Here is a 17,314-nt window from a genome sequence, read left to right as displayed (position 1 = left end):
CTACTCTTTGAAACATGCAAGAAAATGTTGTCTGTCTCTTTTTATACATAAAACCATTGAGACTCAGCAAGGTCAAGCAGCCTCCACCAAATCATTAATAAATAGCAAAGTTGGAATGTAAATTTGCATTATCAAACCTCAAGTTCACAGTACTATCCACTATACCAAGCTCTTTTCCATTCTGCTTTTTCTAGGAACAACCAAGATTTGTCTTTATACTGCTAAATTACTTATTGAGGGCTACAAAACTAAGGATCAGAGGAAAAGATAATGCCCATTAGTTGCTTTAAGTTATCACCCCCTCCTACCCCTATCATCTCATTAGATTTAAATAGCAACTCTTACATAATGAGAGCTGTAAATTTGCCTAATTTGCACTTGACAAAGGAGGATTTTGCTGAAAGCATTGCTTGAGGGTCCAGAATTTAACCATATACCACTGAGTTATCATAATTATTTGGAGGAGTGTTAAATCTAAGTATTTGAAACCACCCTTTAATCACAAATATTTTGAAAAACAAATTTGGATTTTAAGATATTCCAAATGTTCTGACATGGCCTGATAAACACTGAACCAAAGACCAGGGATACGTTTCACTCACTTACTTCACAGTTTCAGACGGGCTTTCCTGACGGAGCTATTTCTATGTGGACTTCTCCACTGCTCTGTCCCAAGATCCCTTCCTGGTCAGACTTCCTACCCATGTCCCTATGGTTTGTCATTTTACATCCCAGACCCTCAGCATTATCTCTACCGCTCACTCCTCCCCTGTGGTCCAGTTCCTCCAAACCCAGCTTCAAAGTGAGATGTACCTCCCCAAATACTTTTTCCATGCTTTCCCCAAACATATAAACGTGCAGGTCCTTTTCCTGTCAAGGGTTTTACTACTAATCTCAGAAGTAAACAAACAGAGGAGAACAAAACTGATAACAGAGAAATTATAAAACATACAATGTTGTTCTAGATTCTTATCTAAAATTCCTCAACTCCCTCTGAGGTATGAAATTGGAGTCTGTATATACCTTCTACTAAACCAAGAATAGTCATAGTGCTGGGAAAATTCCCAAGGAAGAACCACTGCTTCCTTAAATCCATTGGCATCCTTGCTCTGTGAGGACTGCTCCCTCTCCAATCCAACTCAGATATAATGGTTTACTTATTCCTGGACAGGGAACTCTGCCCTCTACTCACCTTACCCCCTGCCCTCTCTCAGCTTTTTGCATAATGCCAAGCAGAACACTGTGTAACAAGCACTGCCTTTCTCAAGCTTAAATCAACATTCAGGCATTGCCCCTGTTTCTCTTAATTCAGTGAAACAGCTACCGAGTTACTGCTAGACCTAGTTTAGAGGCAACAAGACCTAAGGATGACCATTTCATGTCCTACACTCCCTTCCCTGAGTTTCTAGTGCTGTTCCCATCCATCACAGATTTTGATACCACATAAGTATCGAGATGCCCCTGAGGCACTTTGAGGGCACCGTCTCCATGCTACACTCTTGCCAACACCTCAGCCTCCCTGGCCACCTCCCATACCACCACCATGGCTGCTTTCACCCTTATTCTCTTCTCAGGTAGAAGACATCGCTTTCCACCTTTTGCCTATGGGATGGCAGATCTCCTGAAGTCTGTAGGTGGAGGGCTTCCTACTCTATCCATCGCTCCAGCCCTGAGCATCCCTGGACATCTGGACAAGGGCTCATGGAGGAAGTACTAACGAATGCCTGCCAGACTCCCGACAGTTGGCAGAATTCTTGTAGTTCCTTTCCTAAAAAATGATTCTTTTTAGGCTGAGAAGCATTATTTTTTAAAAATAAAAATAAAATACATAGATAAAAACAAACAAGAATAAAACAGCTCATTCTTTCCTCAGAGGCAAATTTGTATACCTGAAATCTCACAGTGAAAAGGACACTTGAGCACATCCATTTGCATTCCCCCAGCAGCACCCCCACCAACCACTTCTGTTATGAATGGATTCGATATGGGAAGTTTGTGAGAGGAGCAGCTTGTAAGGGGGTGGGCAATGCAGGAAGAGAGTGAAAAATTGTTATAAAGAGAGAAGGATAAATACTGCCAGAGAGTCAAGTGCAACTAATCTTCACTCCCGTCTTCTCCCTTCCATCTGTAGTGCAAACCACAAATAATCAAGTACTTTTCTGAAGAGAAGGACTGTTACATGGAAAAAGTCCTAAGAAAGCATTTGTTGTCAGCATTTTGTACCAGACTTTATTATAATCAGATCAACAAAGTATTGTCACATGAGCCAATGGAGATAATTTTATTTTATAGAATCCTTATTTCTTGTGATTTTGTGTGATGGGATGTTATTAAAATTAGGGAGAATGAGGAGTAGTAAAATGTAAAGCCCTTTGTTCAAAGAAAAATGATGACAATTCTTCCCCGTATTTTTATGGTTTGGGTTGGAGCTGGCCAGAATATAACAACATAAGACTCTCCTGCAAGAACAGACTGATGGAAACTATTTCTTTTCCTGAAATATTTTGTCAGTGTGGTAATTAAGAGAGTATCACACAGGACTATATGCACTTCACTGTTTCACTCATAAAGATACATGCTTTATCTATTTTTCTTTTGGTGTACTGATGTCTCTTCCCTGCTGTAGGGCTCAAAAGCAAGTTTATCTGATATCTTTACCCTGGTTCTATTTTTTTACATTCAAATCAATTATAATGCAAATACCTGTATCTGTGTGCACGTAAGTGTGTGTGTTTGACTCTGTGAGCCTAGGTGTATGAAAGAGATAAAGAGGGAAGAAGGGGGAAGAGAAAGAGAGAATGTTTTGGGGCACTGGCATGTGCATCTTCAAAGTTTTATTCTTCATCTTTATTTTTGGTAGCATCATTTACATTACAAAATCTGTAAACAGGCATAGGTTTCAAATATACAAACTTGCTAATGGTATTCTGCAAAAGGACAATGCCAGGATCAGAAAGAATATCTCTTGCTCCAAATACAATTTTACATTTTAAAATATGATTTATTTTCTGGATTGTAGCCAGGTAATTACCATTTGCAAATAATTCAAGTGGGAGAAATGAAGTGGTTGCTACTAGCCCCATAATTTGGAATTGCTGCTAACAGATTTTACGTATCATCTACTTTTTTGCCATTCCTTTTTAGAAAATTCAATAAAATCTTAGTATTTCTGCATTTCAAGCCTTACTGTAAGCTTTGCTGATGTTTGAGACAAAACGATGCAAGTGGCTCCCTCTGGTGCTGCGACTAGTGTTAGTTCTTTCATTCACAACCACAGCTGTACCCCAGGTTAGCAGGGAAAGATAAGTGGATGCCCTCAGGGCCTGCGTTACTAGAAATGATTCCAGGGAAGTAATTCCAAATGGAATAAAATTGGACGAAGAGTGAAGTCATTTGTGATATGAGCATTGTCACTTAATATCTCCCTTGGCCTTTTTTCTTCACTTCCTCTACATCAAAGGGAACTGCAAAAGGTAAAAAGAAAACTCATGCTCACTGAGCTCTGGACTAGAGTTCCCCATTCTTGTTGCTGAAAACACTAATCCTCTAAAAAAAAGGACGAAGTCCTTCTAATGCACTTTGCCACACCAATCAGTCCCCAGCCCAAGACTTCGCTCTGACCTGTAGCCTACATAGCAGTGATTAGAGAAAAAATGGGGTCACCAAAAGTCATTTGCAAGTGGCAAATGAAGACTCCAGAAGATCATCTCTGAATAACAGCAGTACAGGAGGTTGGCATACTCTCCTTCTGTGGCTGTGATTCATAACTGTTTCCAGTGCCTACTTGTTCAGCATAAGTCCTACCCACAGTCAGTGTTTGAAATTTAGGGCCTGTAGGGAATGATACTGTTCTCAGGTCATTCACCACCATATAAAGCCACAGTGATTAGTCTAAGGCAATATGTAGGCCCCCCATATTGACAATGTCCTCCATTCTGCTTAAGAGGCAGCACCTCCTCCCCGATATATTTCTCTAAAGCACGTCGTAGCCTTCACCGCCAGCCAGAATGTTAATTCATTATCACTCTGTACACTGAGAAAACAAGTGACCATATGTAGCCTATGCCAGTGGAGCTGTAACTGCAAAGAACAATGGCTCTTAGTCAACAGCAGAATTAAACTACTCCCTCTTGTGAAGCTCTTCTGAATATTTTAAGTGTTGCCTTGAAAGTGTGGGGTTATGTGCAAGCATAAACGTGAGCTTAATGCAATTTTTTGGTACAGAATATGCCAGAGTTTAAAAATCAAAATTGAAGTGCAGAAAATAACTTTGGGATAAATTTAAGTTTTTTCATGTGTGATTAAAACATGATTGAAGAGGCATACTTTATGTATAATTAAAGTTGCTTTGTAATTAAGCGATTTAAGCATGTATAGAAAATGATACAGCTTAGTTTGGGGATTTTACAAAGGTGCCTATTAAACACTCACTCCCTAGCAAGCCTGTGACTCAAATGTTTTCACATTCCAATGCTGATAGAGATTTTTTTTAAGCTGCCAATTTTACCATTTCTATATGCTTTATCCTTCCTTCCATTTGCTAATGAAATAAAAACAGCCTTGTCTTCTTTGCATTAGCCAAAATGGGATGTAGAACATGCTATATATTAACTTCTAAAAGCTCCAGGGTAAAAAAAGGATCTCCACAAGCTCTGAGAAAGTGCCTGACATCCTTACCTTCTCCACTGTACGCCATGTCTCACCTAATACATAAAGAAGTGTTTGATAAATGGCTATTATTGAGTGAGCAGAGAATATGTTTGTATGTCCATGAGAAGGGTTATCAGGATAATGAGAACACTTCCAAACACTTTTTAGAAGCCAGGCACTAAGTGCTTTAATATATAATTTCATTTAATCCCCATAACAGCCCCCTGAGGTGGGCATTATCCCGTATTTTATAGATATAAAAACTAAACATTGAAAAGATGAAGGCTATACAGAATAATGTATTTTAATACTTTCTCAGCAGCAGCCTCATCTTCTGGGCTAGAGTGAGGAGGAACTTTTTTTGTCCCCCTCAGCCTTGGTTGTTTTTCTTCAGGCCCTTTCCCAGGCTCCAATTCCTCAATCCCCTAGTCTTTCTAGGGATTTCCCCTTGGCCTCCTCACAGATGCCTAACGCATTCTCCAGAAGTGCCTGGCAATGAACTTCAGCTTTATCTCACAGGCAATAGCCTTGGTTTAAACTGATCTTTCTGCCTTACCCCATCAATACATATCCATTTTACGTTTTATTCATTTCAGCCAAGTGTCATGTTGGGGAGAAGATTTCTAACAGACTTATTTACATGAGAGTGCTAACTGCTGACAATAATAGTTAAAAGGCATTCATAATAGACCAAAGGCACAATGGGAAATTTCGAATTTGGGTTTTGGTTTTAGGTACATTAAAAGAGATTGTTGACTAACTTCAGGGATCAGGAGGCATGGGTATTCAGAGAAAGAAATAATATCCATGACAGTTAAGAAAAGAGCATACGGATAGACAGATGCTGGATTTCTTTTCCTTGTATGCAGGAACAAATTTCTTAGTGTCATTTTCTCTTTCTCATATACAGAATATATGGAATATTAATAACCTTTCCAAGAAAAATACTTGTTTCTTCTTAGTATCTTTCACATTGGGCATTCACTTATAATCTTCAATTAAATCATGTGTGTGTGTGTATATATATATAGAGAGAGAGAGAAATGTTACTAGTTTACAAGCTTAAATGGAGCAGAATGAAAGGAAAATGGAAACAAAGATTCTCTCAATACTTTCTATATATCCTCTATAGGCGGTTCAATTTCCAATGACTGCATCTTCCCTCACTTCTACAGCAGCATCTAACCACTTTTTCCTCTTACATTCGTGGGGTAGACAAGGCTCCATGAGGGGAGGTCGTTCTGTGAAATCTATGTTTCATGGCGTTTTAGAGAAGACTGGTAAAAGAATGACATTCAAAATTGAATATTTGTGATCAACAGAGTTGTAGTGTACCTATTCACGAAAAATAATGACAACATTAATGGAGTTCTACAGAAAACACACCATGTTTTTCTGACTGCCTCCCTTCCTGTTCGTTGGGTGCTGGTTATTCTAGCCAGACTCCCAGAAATGAGTTGCTGTTTTTTACAGAATTGATTCAAGGAGAGTCAAGAGAGAGGTGTTGATTTCACGTGCAATTGAGTAGAAGCAGAAGAATGTACCTCACTTGAAATAGCAGCTTATATAAAAATGTTATAATTTTTTAAGTGATGGTGAGTGTAATCACTGGGTATTAAGAGACAGATTAGCACCAACTAGTTTTTCTCTCTTAAGCAAATAGGACAATTTGATTACAAGTGTGCCATAATCAGTGATCCGAAAGGACTGATTGGAGCATGGGATTGAAAGGGAGCATGAAAAAGTAGATCTATTTTGGGTACAAAGTGTTTCTAGTACTTTCTGAGGAGAAGGTGCCCAGGTTAGAAAAGATTATCTGGGCAGGCCTGTGATAAGAAGCATCTCCTCATTTGATGACAAGCCATCATATGATCTCGAATTGAATTTGATTCAACCAGTTATATGAATGGACATATGCCACAAAGTGATATTCCCATTTTAAACAATTTGTTTTCTCATAGAAACAAGCTTCTTTTGATATGGTTAATATGACCAAATTTTTCCAAGGATCTGTTAACTCAGAATATACGTATAATGGATATTTCTGTTATGCTGAAGTCCTAAACCAAAATAGAACCAGAATGAAACGACTTCCCAATAACTACCTTTCTTTCTTTTCTGTAATAGTATTTCTCAATTTTTTTTTACATTTAAAAAGTCTAGATGGCCAATTACCTCTGCTTTATGCTCTCTGCTTGCTTTTCATTGTTTTGGTTCAAGCAATGAACCTCTTCTCCATTTATTCATATCCCAATCTCCTTCAGGGGTCAGTGTAAGTAATGCCTTCTCCACAAAAACTTCCTAAAAATAAAACTCTCTTCTTAATCACTTCTAGCAATTATTGCCTGTACTGCTAGTAACCGTGTAATTATGGCAACATTATATTTATATCATACTGGATATATGGAGCTGATGTATGTAATACTGTCCTATATGTAAAACTGATGCAAGGAGACATTTCATGAAGAACAGGTTTTGAGTCCAAGCCATTGTATAGCCAGAACAAGTCATTTCTCCTCCCTGGGCTTCAGTTTTGTCACATATAAACTGAAGAGTCTGGCCCATGATTGTCTAAATAATCATATGGCCCTTACAACAGTTTGTCTGAAAAGGTCATTAGAAATTTATTGAAAAATCTATTATTTCTTTCTACAATATGTTTTACATAACTTCTGGGGTCAAAAATTGTGATTTCTTTCCCTATAGTCATTAGAACAGTGATTGCAATAAGACTATATAATCTCAGAAACCTATTTAATGGTCTAAAACTCTAAGCCCTTAAATCATATTCTCCATCTCAAAAAAAAATGGTAATTTGAATATTTTTCTTATGGACAAAGTAGAGGACTGAAGTAATTCAATTAAAAGCTACTCTCTTTTAACACTATTATATTATGTCTTAAGCATTTTATTATTACATATTTAAAAAGAGCTTCCAGATTAGCTATTTGACATAATAGAGAAGGGTTTTTTCCTTCATGCTCTATAAATCAACTCACTTTTTTAGCAAAACAGGTATTTGAGAGGCAACATAGTGTTTTCTCTGTGGTGACTACAGTTACAATGAGAGAAAGGAGAGTGGCACACCTCTGGAGAGCTTGTTATTCATCAGAAAAGTAAGTGCCTAGCTTTCTGATCACTTAAGAGCAGTGGCAATTTTCAAACACAATAAAGGGAAGAAATACTGTTGTCTGTAGAATTGCACAGTAAGGACTGTTAAGATACATCCACAAAAAGTAGCATCTGACTGGTCCAACCATAGACTCCTCTCCTTTTTATTCATATTTTAAAAAATCAATGGTATATTGTTGAGTAATCATAAAATAAAAATAAGGATTATGCATTTTTACCTGCCTGTTTTCTCTTACTATTTATTAATGACTCTCTTTTTAACAGAAAATTTATACATAGTGATAGTTAATTTCTTGGTTAAGTTTTCTTTGTTCTTGATGGAAAATGCATTTTCTCTTTGCCTCTTCCCACTCTCGTATCCTTTATTTGGCTTTGATTTATTCACTAATCTTTCTCATTCAGCATATTTGAGAAGCAGAGATACTAACTCTTGTTCTGTTAAACCATACGCATTGCTTACAGTTGTTTTAAAGAACAAATAAAATATGTAAAAAACTGTAAAATCTGAAAAACTGTAAAATCTGAAAGCTATACAGTATATTACCAGCTTAAAATATGTAATACATTATCATTGCAAACATTATATACCGGTTATCTTTACCCAGAACAGAGTTTAAAGACAAAAGATACATGATTAGTTCAACCCATCCATTTAAAACGTGGAATCATGGCCCAGAGGGCTAAAGTGAATTACAGTAAGTGACAAAGACAGTTATTAGAAGCATTTCCTTAAAAACATAGGTCTCTTGATTTCTGGTGGAGGGCATTTTTTCACCCTACATTCTTTCCTTTTGGAAGACTAGCTGTATTTTATGTATTGCATAATGTGAGGGTGAGTAGAGAATAAAAAGGGATAGAACTAGATTCTAATGGCAGTCTCTGAAATTTATATAGTAATCTCTCTTATCTAAATACTTAGAGATTAATTAGTTTGATTAACTTATCATTATTGTGTTAGCTTATATAAAAAAACATTTATCATTAAAATGACCATAGTTCATTGACTTTAAGATACACCCTCTTTTTTTAACTTTTGACATCTCTTAATAGGATGCATTTTGGAATTTCTATGGCCAAGGAGTAGTGGAGACATAGTTCCCACTAACTATGTATGTGAAGTTGGTTGTATTTCTGTTGGCATGGCTAGACAATCACCATTCTCAGCATTGTGGGGAAATTTGAGGAAGGAATATGAATCTTGATTGTTGTCTGAAAATCTTCCTTTGTCACTTTTTGGTAAGATCAACAAAACACACCAGCATCAAATCTTTCAGAAGGTGTATACAACTTGGAAAAAAGTCTGAAGACAGTCATAGAGAAGAACTCTTAGGAAATGGTGTGCCACTAGCACATACCATGGAATTACTAGTTATCATTTTAAGTCTGATTAAAAATCAGTCCCCATGGAGGTGAGGAGTCCACTTAAGAAGGCATTGCAAAAGCAAAAACAGTTTTAGGTATGGAGCCTGAAAACAGAGCCTCGACAATGGAAGGCTGAGGCACTCTGAAAGCACGTTCTAAAATGCTGAAAGTTAACTGAGGAGCTGGCCAAAGTCCATCTGAAAATTTGCTTTGAAACAAAGAAAGGAGAAAGAGATATCAAACCCATTCTTTTCCTAGCCCATAGTTCTTTTAACACTTGCTTTGTTTAAAGTTAATGTGTCCGTTTTTTAGCTGTGAAGAAATTATGGGGTAGGAATGAGGTTATTGAAAGTCTAAATCTACAGGGAAAAAGTAAAAAAGTAAAAAATATTGATATTTGGTATTAGAGCAAAACAAGCATAAAAAGTTCAACTTATTTATACTTCCTCTCAGCTATACTGCCTTAATTTCTCACCTGTCTGTAAACTACATCATGTATCTTTATTAAAATATTTCCAGCACCACTGGTCTCTCCTTTCCCTGAAATCCCTTTGAACACATTGACTGTACCATAAGTTTAGCAGTTTATTGCACACAATATCTTCTAATTTCTGAAAATATAGTCCTTCATGAGACAGACATTTATTAAGTGATATGTGACAGCACTCATTTGTTTGTACATGTATTTATTATATTTTGCCACTTTCCAAGATAATTTGGAGCTGCTTATGATAAAAAGCCCAAATACAATCAAATCTTAAAGCAAAGGTAAAGTTAAAGAACAGGTTCAAAAAAAAAAAATCATCATGATGTTCAATGAGAGAGCCAGTATGTCAGCTGAAAATCATATCCCTTCCCTGATCCTCCACATAAACAGGTATTAAAAAACAGAGGAGTAACTTTTATTTGGGTGTAACTGATGCCAAACCTTCTTCATGACAGAAATTGGCAAAAGGGTTCAGTGGTTTCTCACAAAATTCCTGAATTCCAATAGTAACATCATGTGGCAAACAGATGAGGATGCTTTATTTGTTTGGTAAAGAGCATATGTTCTGGTTCAACTGTGGTTTGTATTATATGATAAAGGCATAAGTTTAAAAGGTGGGTTTTTAAAATTAAGATCTGTAATATAGCATTATTTAGTGTTTATAATTCTTCTGTCCTAACCTACTCCTACATTTTCCGATTCTTCAGGTAGTAATTTTTTCTTTAATCCTGGGAATATTATAAAGCATAGAAACATGTAGTCTACCACATATATAGTGGATGCCCATGGATTCAAAGAACATTTAGTATTTTTTTTGGTAATTAACGCTAATGTGGGCTTTCCATATTATAAGAGATTTGAGGGCACAATGTTTGTGGCACACCCTGTTAAGTGCCCTTGGTTACATTATTACCTCCTTCCAGTTAACAGTGTTCTGATTTTGTGCAGGGGTCACACTGCCACGTGTACAGGGAAAGCTGACCTCTCTTCCAACCCCAATGGATCAACCAAGATTGATTAAAAAAACAATCATGGCAATGTATTCTCTCTTTGTTAATAACTACATTAGGAGTGGGATGTGACCTAGTTTTAGTTGATCAAGCATAAAGTGAGGCCTGTCGATAGCTTCTATAAAAATCTTCCATTCTGATAAAAAGAGAAATGAGAAAACTGCCTCTCTTCTTTTTGCTTGGAGTGGTGCTGTGTGAAGAAGTGATCTTTCTCTCTTTGGTAGCCATCTTGCTTCCAAGATGTACAGCAAAGAGAATTAGAGCAATATTGACCCAGAACTCTGACATATGATAGGTTAACTAACCCTGGAGCAGACCACCTCCAGAATCCTTGCTCTGTGAGACAATGAAACTCTTTATTGCTTATACCTTCAGTATAAAGAATACTTCTATCACTTTGCAGAGGCATACTTTCTAACAGAAGCAGTATTTTATACTGCTGCATTGTATACAGAACTAAACAAAAATTGGCATTCATAAACTCATAGAGAATGAAAGACAAAGACAGGAAGAAAAAAAACACATTGTAATCAATTAGACAAGATCATTGGCCATCTGCAGCAATGCTGATCTGTCTTTATAAGGTATCCAATAGTACTTATTATTAAACAATGTTCAATGTGGCCTATTTTAAAGTTACTGTAGTTCATTAAGAACATATTTATACTAAGAAACCATTATTTCACCTATTACATCACTGACGTGATATCTTTCTAAATATAAACATTTGCAAGTGGTATTAAAACAAAAGATCCATATTTTTTTCATCTTTTTTGACATTTCTCACATGATTGACCCCTAATTTGCACACAGAAGTAGCAAACTTTATTCAGTGGACTGGAGGAGGTGAGGCTCTGCCTGAAGAGAGAAATGTTAGGAAGAACAAAGTGCCACCATTCGGTCTAGTTATTGTCCAAGTAAAATATCATCCATAGGAAAAAAAAAATCACAGCATTACCTTTGTTAATTTACCAACAATTTGCATGTGAAAAAATGGTATCTACCTTCATTTATGAATATTTACTTCCATGTTAACAGGAAGTATTTAGGTGAGTTTTACATATTCATTTATTCTGTCATAGTGGCAAATGTTGCTAGTTTCCAACTCCCAAATCCATTTCACCTTCTTTCTATGAAACAATGTTTTTAACCACAGTAGCAATAGGCCACACTAAATTTATTAGCTTTCCCAACCTCTCTTGTACCTAGCAATGGCCATTCGCCACAGTTCTGGGTGTGATATGAGAATGGGAGTCTCTAGGAGAATGCCCACTACAAAAAACGTGACAACCTAAAGAAGGCTTGTTTGACCCCTTCCCTCTCCTTCCTTGGGTGTAGAAAGCAGACATTATGGCCAATGGCCCATGCACAGCAGCAATCATGGTACCAGGAGAAGACAAGACGATAGAGGGAACCTGATTCCCCGATTACAAGTTTAAACAACGGTCTTCTCCAGACTTTTTAAGTGAGATGATCCCTTACATTTCAATCCACTCTTCTCTGGATTTCCTGTTACTTTACAGCCAAATGTATTTCCAAATGATGCATTCATTAATTATTTTTGGTCTACTTCATGTTCAGACAGGGGACCAGGCATAGAATGAACTGATTAATCAGGCATGGCTTTTGATCTCTGGGAACTACCTAGTGAGGAGCTTCCTGTATTGTGGAGTTAGTATGCATCACCATAAAGTGTAAAATGTGAGCTGCTCCTGGTGTGGAGAACTTGTTCTGGGAGTTCAAAGAAAGAAGAGCAGGGCAGCAAAGGAAAGTGCACTCTAAGAAAATAAAAGATTTTTGTTTTTTTCCCTGTCCTGTGGTGGGAATGGGTGGATGGAATCCATGAAGTCTAACATAAGCAAAGCATGGAACCAGGGAGGAGTGCCTTGTGAAGGGTGTTCTGGTCTAAAAAGGGAGGCTGAGGAAAAAAATTCTGATAGGAGTTGAGTGATATCTGGGTTCTGGCATTAGGTTACATGGAGGTATTGGTCATTGTTCATAAGATATCCACAACATCAGACTTGTGTTTTAGGAAAAAAACTAAGTCTGGTGGACTGGACTTGGGTGATTCCATTTATAATAATTAAAATATAACTGAAGAATTATATCTTCCTATTTACAATCTCTCTAAAAATATGGATAGCCATCAAATTCACTCCAAAAGACTTTCACTGTGGCAAATATGTATTGTTGAACAGCTATAGTTTCTAATCTTGCTATTAGTTCAATTGTGTCTTTCCCAGAAAAACTCCAAGTTAGTATATTAGGTAATGCATGACAAACTTCCTTTGTGTAAAAGTAAAAAAAGAAAAAGAGTTCTAGAGTAAATCATTACTATGGTTTGCTAAACTGTTTTTAAAAATGTTTTGTTTCAATACATGGAAACCCAGAGAGGTATTTATCAATTATACCTATATCCGTATTAATATTTTCCCACAAAAAGTTGTCACTAACAAAATTCATGTTTTTTTTAAAACACAGAGATCTTAAATTTATAGCAGTTCCAGCTGCTAGTTTTCCTTTTAAAAAAACTAATATAACTCAACTGCAGGAAATTTGAGGAAGAGTAGATCCTGCCCCTGGATAACATGTAAAAACAATAAAAATGGAATAAAATATATGAATTTCAGGGTTGAAAGAGACGTTAGAAAGTGATTCAAGGAAGCATTCTAAGCATGCAGAGTCCTCAAGCCTTCAACCCTACTTTCAGCAAGTGGAGTTCTTACCCTACCTTCCATGCCTGTATATCCCACCTTCAATTGCAAAACACTTCTAGCTTTGACTCTTTTCAAATACTTATATTTGAAAAAATGTTATGCCCAAGTATAAATGGAAATTTTCACAAAATGAAACCCATCTAAGGGAATAAGGAAAAGAATGACAGAAAGTACTTTGCCCCTGTTAGCAGGGATATAATGGAAAAGAAGGGTGCTAAAGAGCTTTTTTTTACCTCATGCCTCAGGAACTCTAGGATATTCGTGTATTCTGCTGAAAGATGGACTCCCTCAACTCCTACTTATGTTAAGAGGACTGGAAAAACTAACGGGTGAACAGGCTACAAAAAACAGTAACTTCTTTTAATCAAGCCATTTAATCAGAAGGCCTGAGTAATGACTAACTTCGACTTTCCCTTAGAATCACTCAATCACTCAGCAGTGCAGGTAGACTTAGATTCATTCTCTGCCAAGGGCACAGTAAACTTAATGTTTTTGTACTTAACATTTAATATTCCAAATACATACATGACCCTGTTATTGAGCTCATGTCAAAGAGCTGGTGTTTTGCTAGCTTACAATGGCTGATTGAAATGCCAAGACATTTTATAGACTTTACACTTAAATACATGTACTCACACCTTTTCTCAGTGACATTTTTATAACTGTCACCCTATTTATAATGAGCACAATTAATTTTTGAGAAGCACATTAAGATCCTATAGCTTTCATGTAGAGCCTAACCCATTTAATCAAGAATTAAGTCTACAGTAATGTTAGTTAAAAAAAGGAGAAAAATAAGTGTATTAAGTGCCTATAAAAATGCAGAGTAATAGATACAGGATTCGCTATCTGAATTCATGCTTTCCATGTATCATGACGGCCTGGAAATGAAAACGGGAAGAGTATAATATCTCTGTGGAAGCCAACTGTTCACGATTTAGAATAAATTAATCAAGTATTGGACACATAATTGCCCCGTTTCTCTAACACACTAACAACCTCCCGTGGAATAAATGTTTCCAATTCAAAATCTCAAGCTAAATAATGTTAAAGTTACTGCAGGCTGTTTTTCGTTTCTACTCACAAGGCATTGTGCTGAGGCGAGCAGGAGCCAGTGGAGAACCTTTTAAATGTTTGGACTATCTTCTCTTCCCAGGGGAGTTTTCTGCCCAATAATGCATAATCTATTAGCTGCTCATCGCAGGGGATCTGGGGAGTGACATCTTGACTGGGACCACGCAGACCTGAAATTCACCTCCCAGGAAATGTTACGGGGAAGAAGAGCAACTTACTTATCCCTGTCAAACTCGGAGGCAAAACCAACCCCCGCGGGCCTGGGGGTGCGCGGACCGCTGAGGCAGCTCCTCATCTTTCCGCCTGGGCTTCAGGCAAGGGTTTTCTTCTGGAGGCGGCTTTGTTCCTCCACCTGCTTAGCCTCCGCATTTTGCCAGGATAACCCTCCCCCGCGCTTTCGCGAGCTTTTCTTTATCTCTTTGGTACCTCTCGGCCGATCTCCCGGCTCTTGGTGTCTGTGGTCCCAAGGCACAGCTTTAGGGTGAAAAGCTGCAGTGACTGGGGCGCCGCTCTAAGCATTTGGAGGCGACCGCGCTCGTCCGCCTGGCTCGGGCAGCGTGCGCGCCGCACACTCGGTTTCTCCCTTTTTGTCCGGGTCTCTCCGGCTCGGACCGGCTCCCTCGGCCTCCTACCACCCACTCCGGCTCGCCTTCCCCGCCGCGTCTCCCCACGGCAGCCCCGCACGCCGCGCGCGGGGCGTGGGGCGCGCTCCCCGCACCGCCGCCGGGTCCGCCGCCCACCGCCCGGGCGCCCCCAGCCCGCAGGCCGGGACTAGGGATTAAAGGGTCAGCTCGCCGCGGGGAGGCGGGAAGGAGGAGCGAGCGGAGCCGGGGCAGGTGGGCAGCGGTGCGGGGCGGGTGGGGGACGGTCGGGAGAGGGAGCCCAAGGAAAGAGAAGACGAATCTGCCTTGAAAGCGCCAATGAAGAAAGGATTGTGGGGGGAGGAGAGGAGAGGGGGAGAGGACGCCACCAGGCAGGGTGGGCAGAACAGGCAATTTGCAAACTGCTCGGGGAGAGCTGCTGAGCAGAGCAGGAACGGGGTTGAGGGGTGAGAAGAAAAAATAAGGGGGTGCTCTCGCCTCTCCCCAAAAGGTCGGGTCTGAAAACGTCCCTGAACGGGGAATTAAACAGGAACTGGTCGTGGTGTTACGGGTGGCCTTAAAAAGGAATTAACTGTCCTGTAGTTTTTTCCATCCTAGGATGAGCTCCGTCTCGTTCAACTCCGGCAAATTATGCTTCAAAAATGAAATGAATTGACTCATTTAAAAACGGAAGCTGAATTTCCCCCACTGTGGACTTATCCTTAGGACTTATACTGGTTTGTTTGCCATTTTCATTTCTTTTTAAATAAAATAAGCGTTTGGGAGAGTCTGTGAACCCCAGTGCTAAAGAAATCACCCAGTTCATTAAAGTTCATTATTTTTTATTGCTTTTATTTTTGTCAAAGAATACGGTAAGCGGTCAGCACCAAGAGATGTTCAAAACAGTTAACTAGGTTATATATATATATATACATTTAAATGTATATCCTAAAACAACTAAAAGAAGGATTGGAAAACTCAGTTACACAGTTAAAAGAGAGAAGAGAGGGAAGCATTTAAACTCTAACAGACGATGACACCTCGAGCACCCCTCCCCCACGACCCGGTAGAATTGGAAAAGGGGGAGAGTGTAGAGAAGAGAAAGAGCAGAGCAGGGTTGGTGGAAGATGGGGAAGGAGAGGGAGAGGCAGGGAGCAGGAAGTTATCGGCAATCCCTGGGATTAAGATAGACGTCGGAGCTCGGCGGTAGCAGGAAGGTTTCTTACCTTTCTAAGCCCGGTTTTCACCTGATCTGCAGCCATAAATACTTCGTGGTGCTTAGTGTGCAGCCAAACGATGGCCGAATATTAAACAATTTTTCAGGTTCCCTCCCCTTTTTAAAAAACAGACTCAAAAGAATGTTAATACGGTTCTCGTTATCCATCGGCTCCAAAACATTCCGCTTTGTCGGGAAGAGAAACGAAAACCAGGCGCTTGGGCTCGCGTATATGTGTTTATATATTATGCGGTTGGTATATAAACATATATACGTTTTCTGCATATAAATCCAAAAAGAAAAGCACCACAGATGCCTCTGAAAGCTGGAGGGGAAAGGGGGGAGAGAAAAACTTGGCGAGCCAAATGGTTCCGAAGATTTCGTACAAGGAGCCACCTGCTTCAATATGCGGAATTCCCGAGAATATTTAGAGGGAGAAGAAACAAAAACAAAATAAAATAAAATTCCCCAAACATACACTTGAAACTGGAAGACGCCTTAAGAAGCGTGGAAATGGAGCGGATGAGAAGCTCTCCCGTGGCTACAGATCCATCAGCTAAGTGAGCAATCGCCTCCGAACATCGCAGGCGGGGAGGTGGCTGCAGATGCGTCCCCTGCTCGGGTCCCGCCGCCGCTACCTGTAGACGCACACACACGCACACACTCGCGCTCACACACACAGCGCCAGCTCCTCGCTCTCCGCGCGCTCTCTCGCCCCCCTCTCTCCGAGGCGATGCCGGGTGCAGGAGTCTGAACCAAGCTCAGACCCGTCCTCCAGACCCGGTCCTGCCCCCTCCAAGCCCCCTTCCCTTGCCTGCCTCCCCCTCCCCGTCCGCTTTATTGCACAGCCCCCTCGCCCCCGCGCTGCCCCTCCCCGGGGTCGAAGCGGCGATCGTGACGGGGCTGGGCTCCGGGGGCGCGGGTCCGGCGGTGGCCGACGCGGTGCTGGCGGCGGTCCCTCCCTGGCAAGTTGCGCCCTCCTCCCCCACTCCTCCCGCGGCGGCCGAGCCTCCTCCGCCCGCAGCGCCCGCGGCGGCAGGCGGGGTGAAGGGCCCCGGGCGTCACGCGTGACGTTCGCCAAACCC

The 17,314-nt window shown here is 39.8% G+C and overlaps 1 protein-coding gene across 13 annotated transcripts in view; it reads right to left on the bottom strand.

Moving 5' to 3' along the window:
• NLGN1 (neuroligin 1) overlaps window positions 1-17,016 on the bottom strand; it is a 913,900-nt gene extending 896,884 nt beyond the window's left edge. For 2 of the 13 annotated variants that reach the window (XM_058295334.1, XM_058295342.1), the window contains exon 1: window positions 16,240-16,967. The gene's annotated coding sequence lies outside the window, so the exon portion shown is untranslated. Of the gene's footprint in view, window positions 1-14,442; window positions 15,152-16,239 lie in introns of those variants that run through there. The other 11 variants (XM_058295346.1, XM_058295345.1, XM_058295338.1 and 8 more) reach the window with 9 other exon arrangements.
• Window positions 17,017-17,314: the final 298 nt, after the last annotated feature.

This window comes from Dasypus novemcinctus, chromosome 4 (assembly GCF_030445035.2).
Source record: "Dasypus novemcinctus isolate mDasNov1 chromosome 4, mDasNov1.1.hap2, whole genome shotgun sequence".
NCBI classification, from domain to species: domain Eukaryota; kingdom Metazoa; phylum Chordata; class Mammalia; order Cingulata; family Dasypodidae; genus Dasypus; species Dasypus novemcinctus.
Note: the sequence above shows the minus strand (reverse complement) of the source record. Positions and strands in the feature narration are given on the sequence as shown.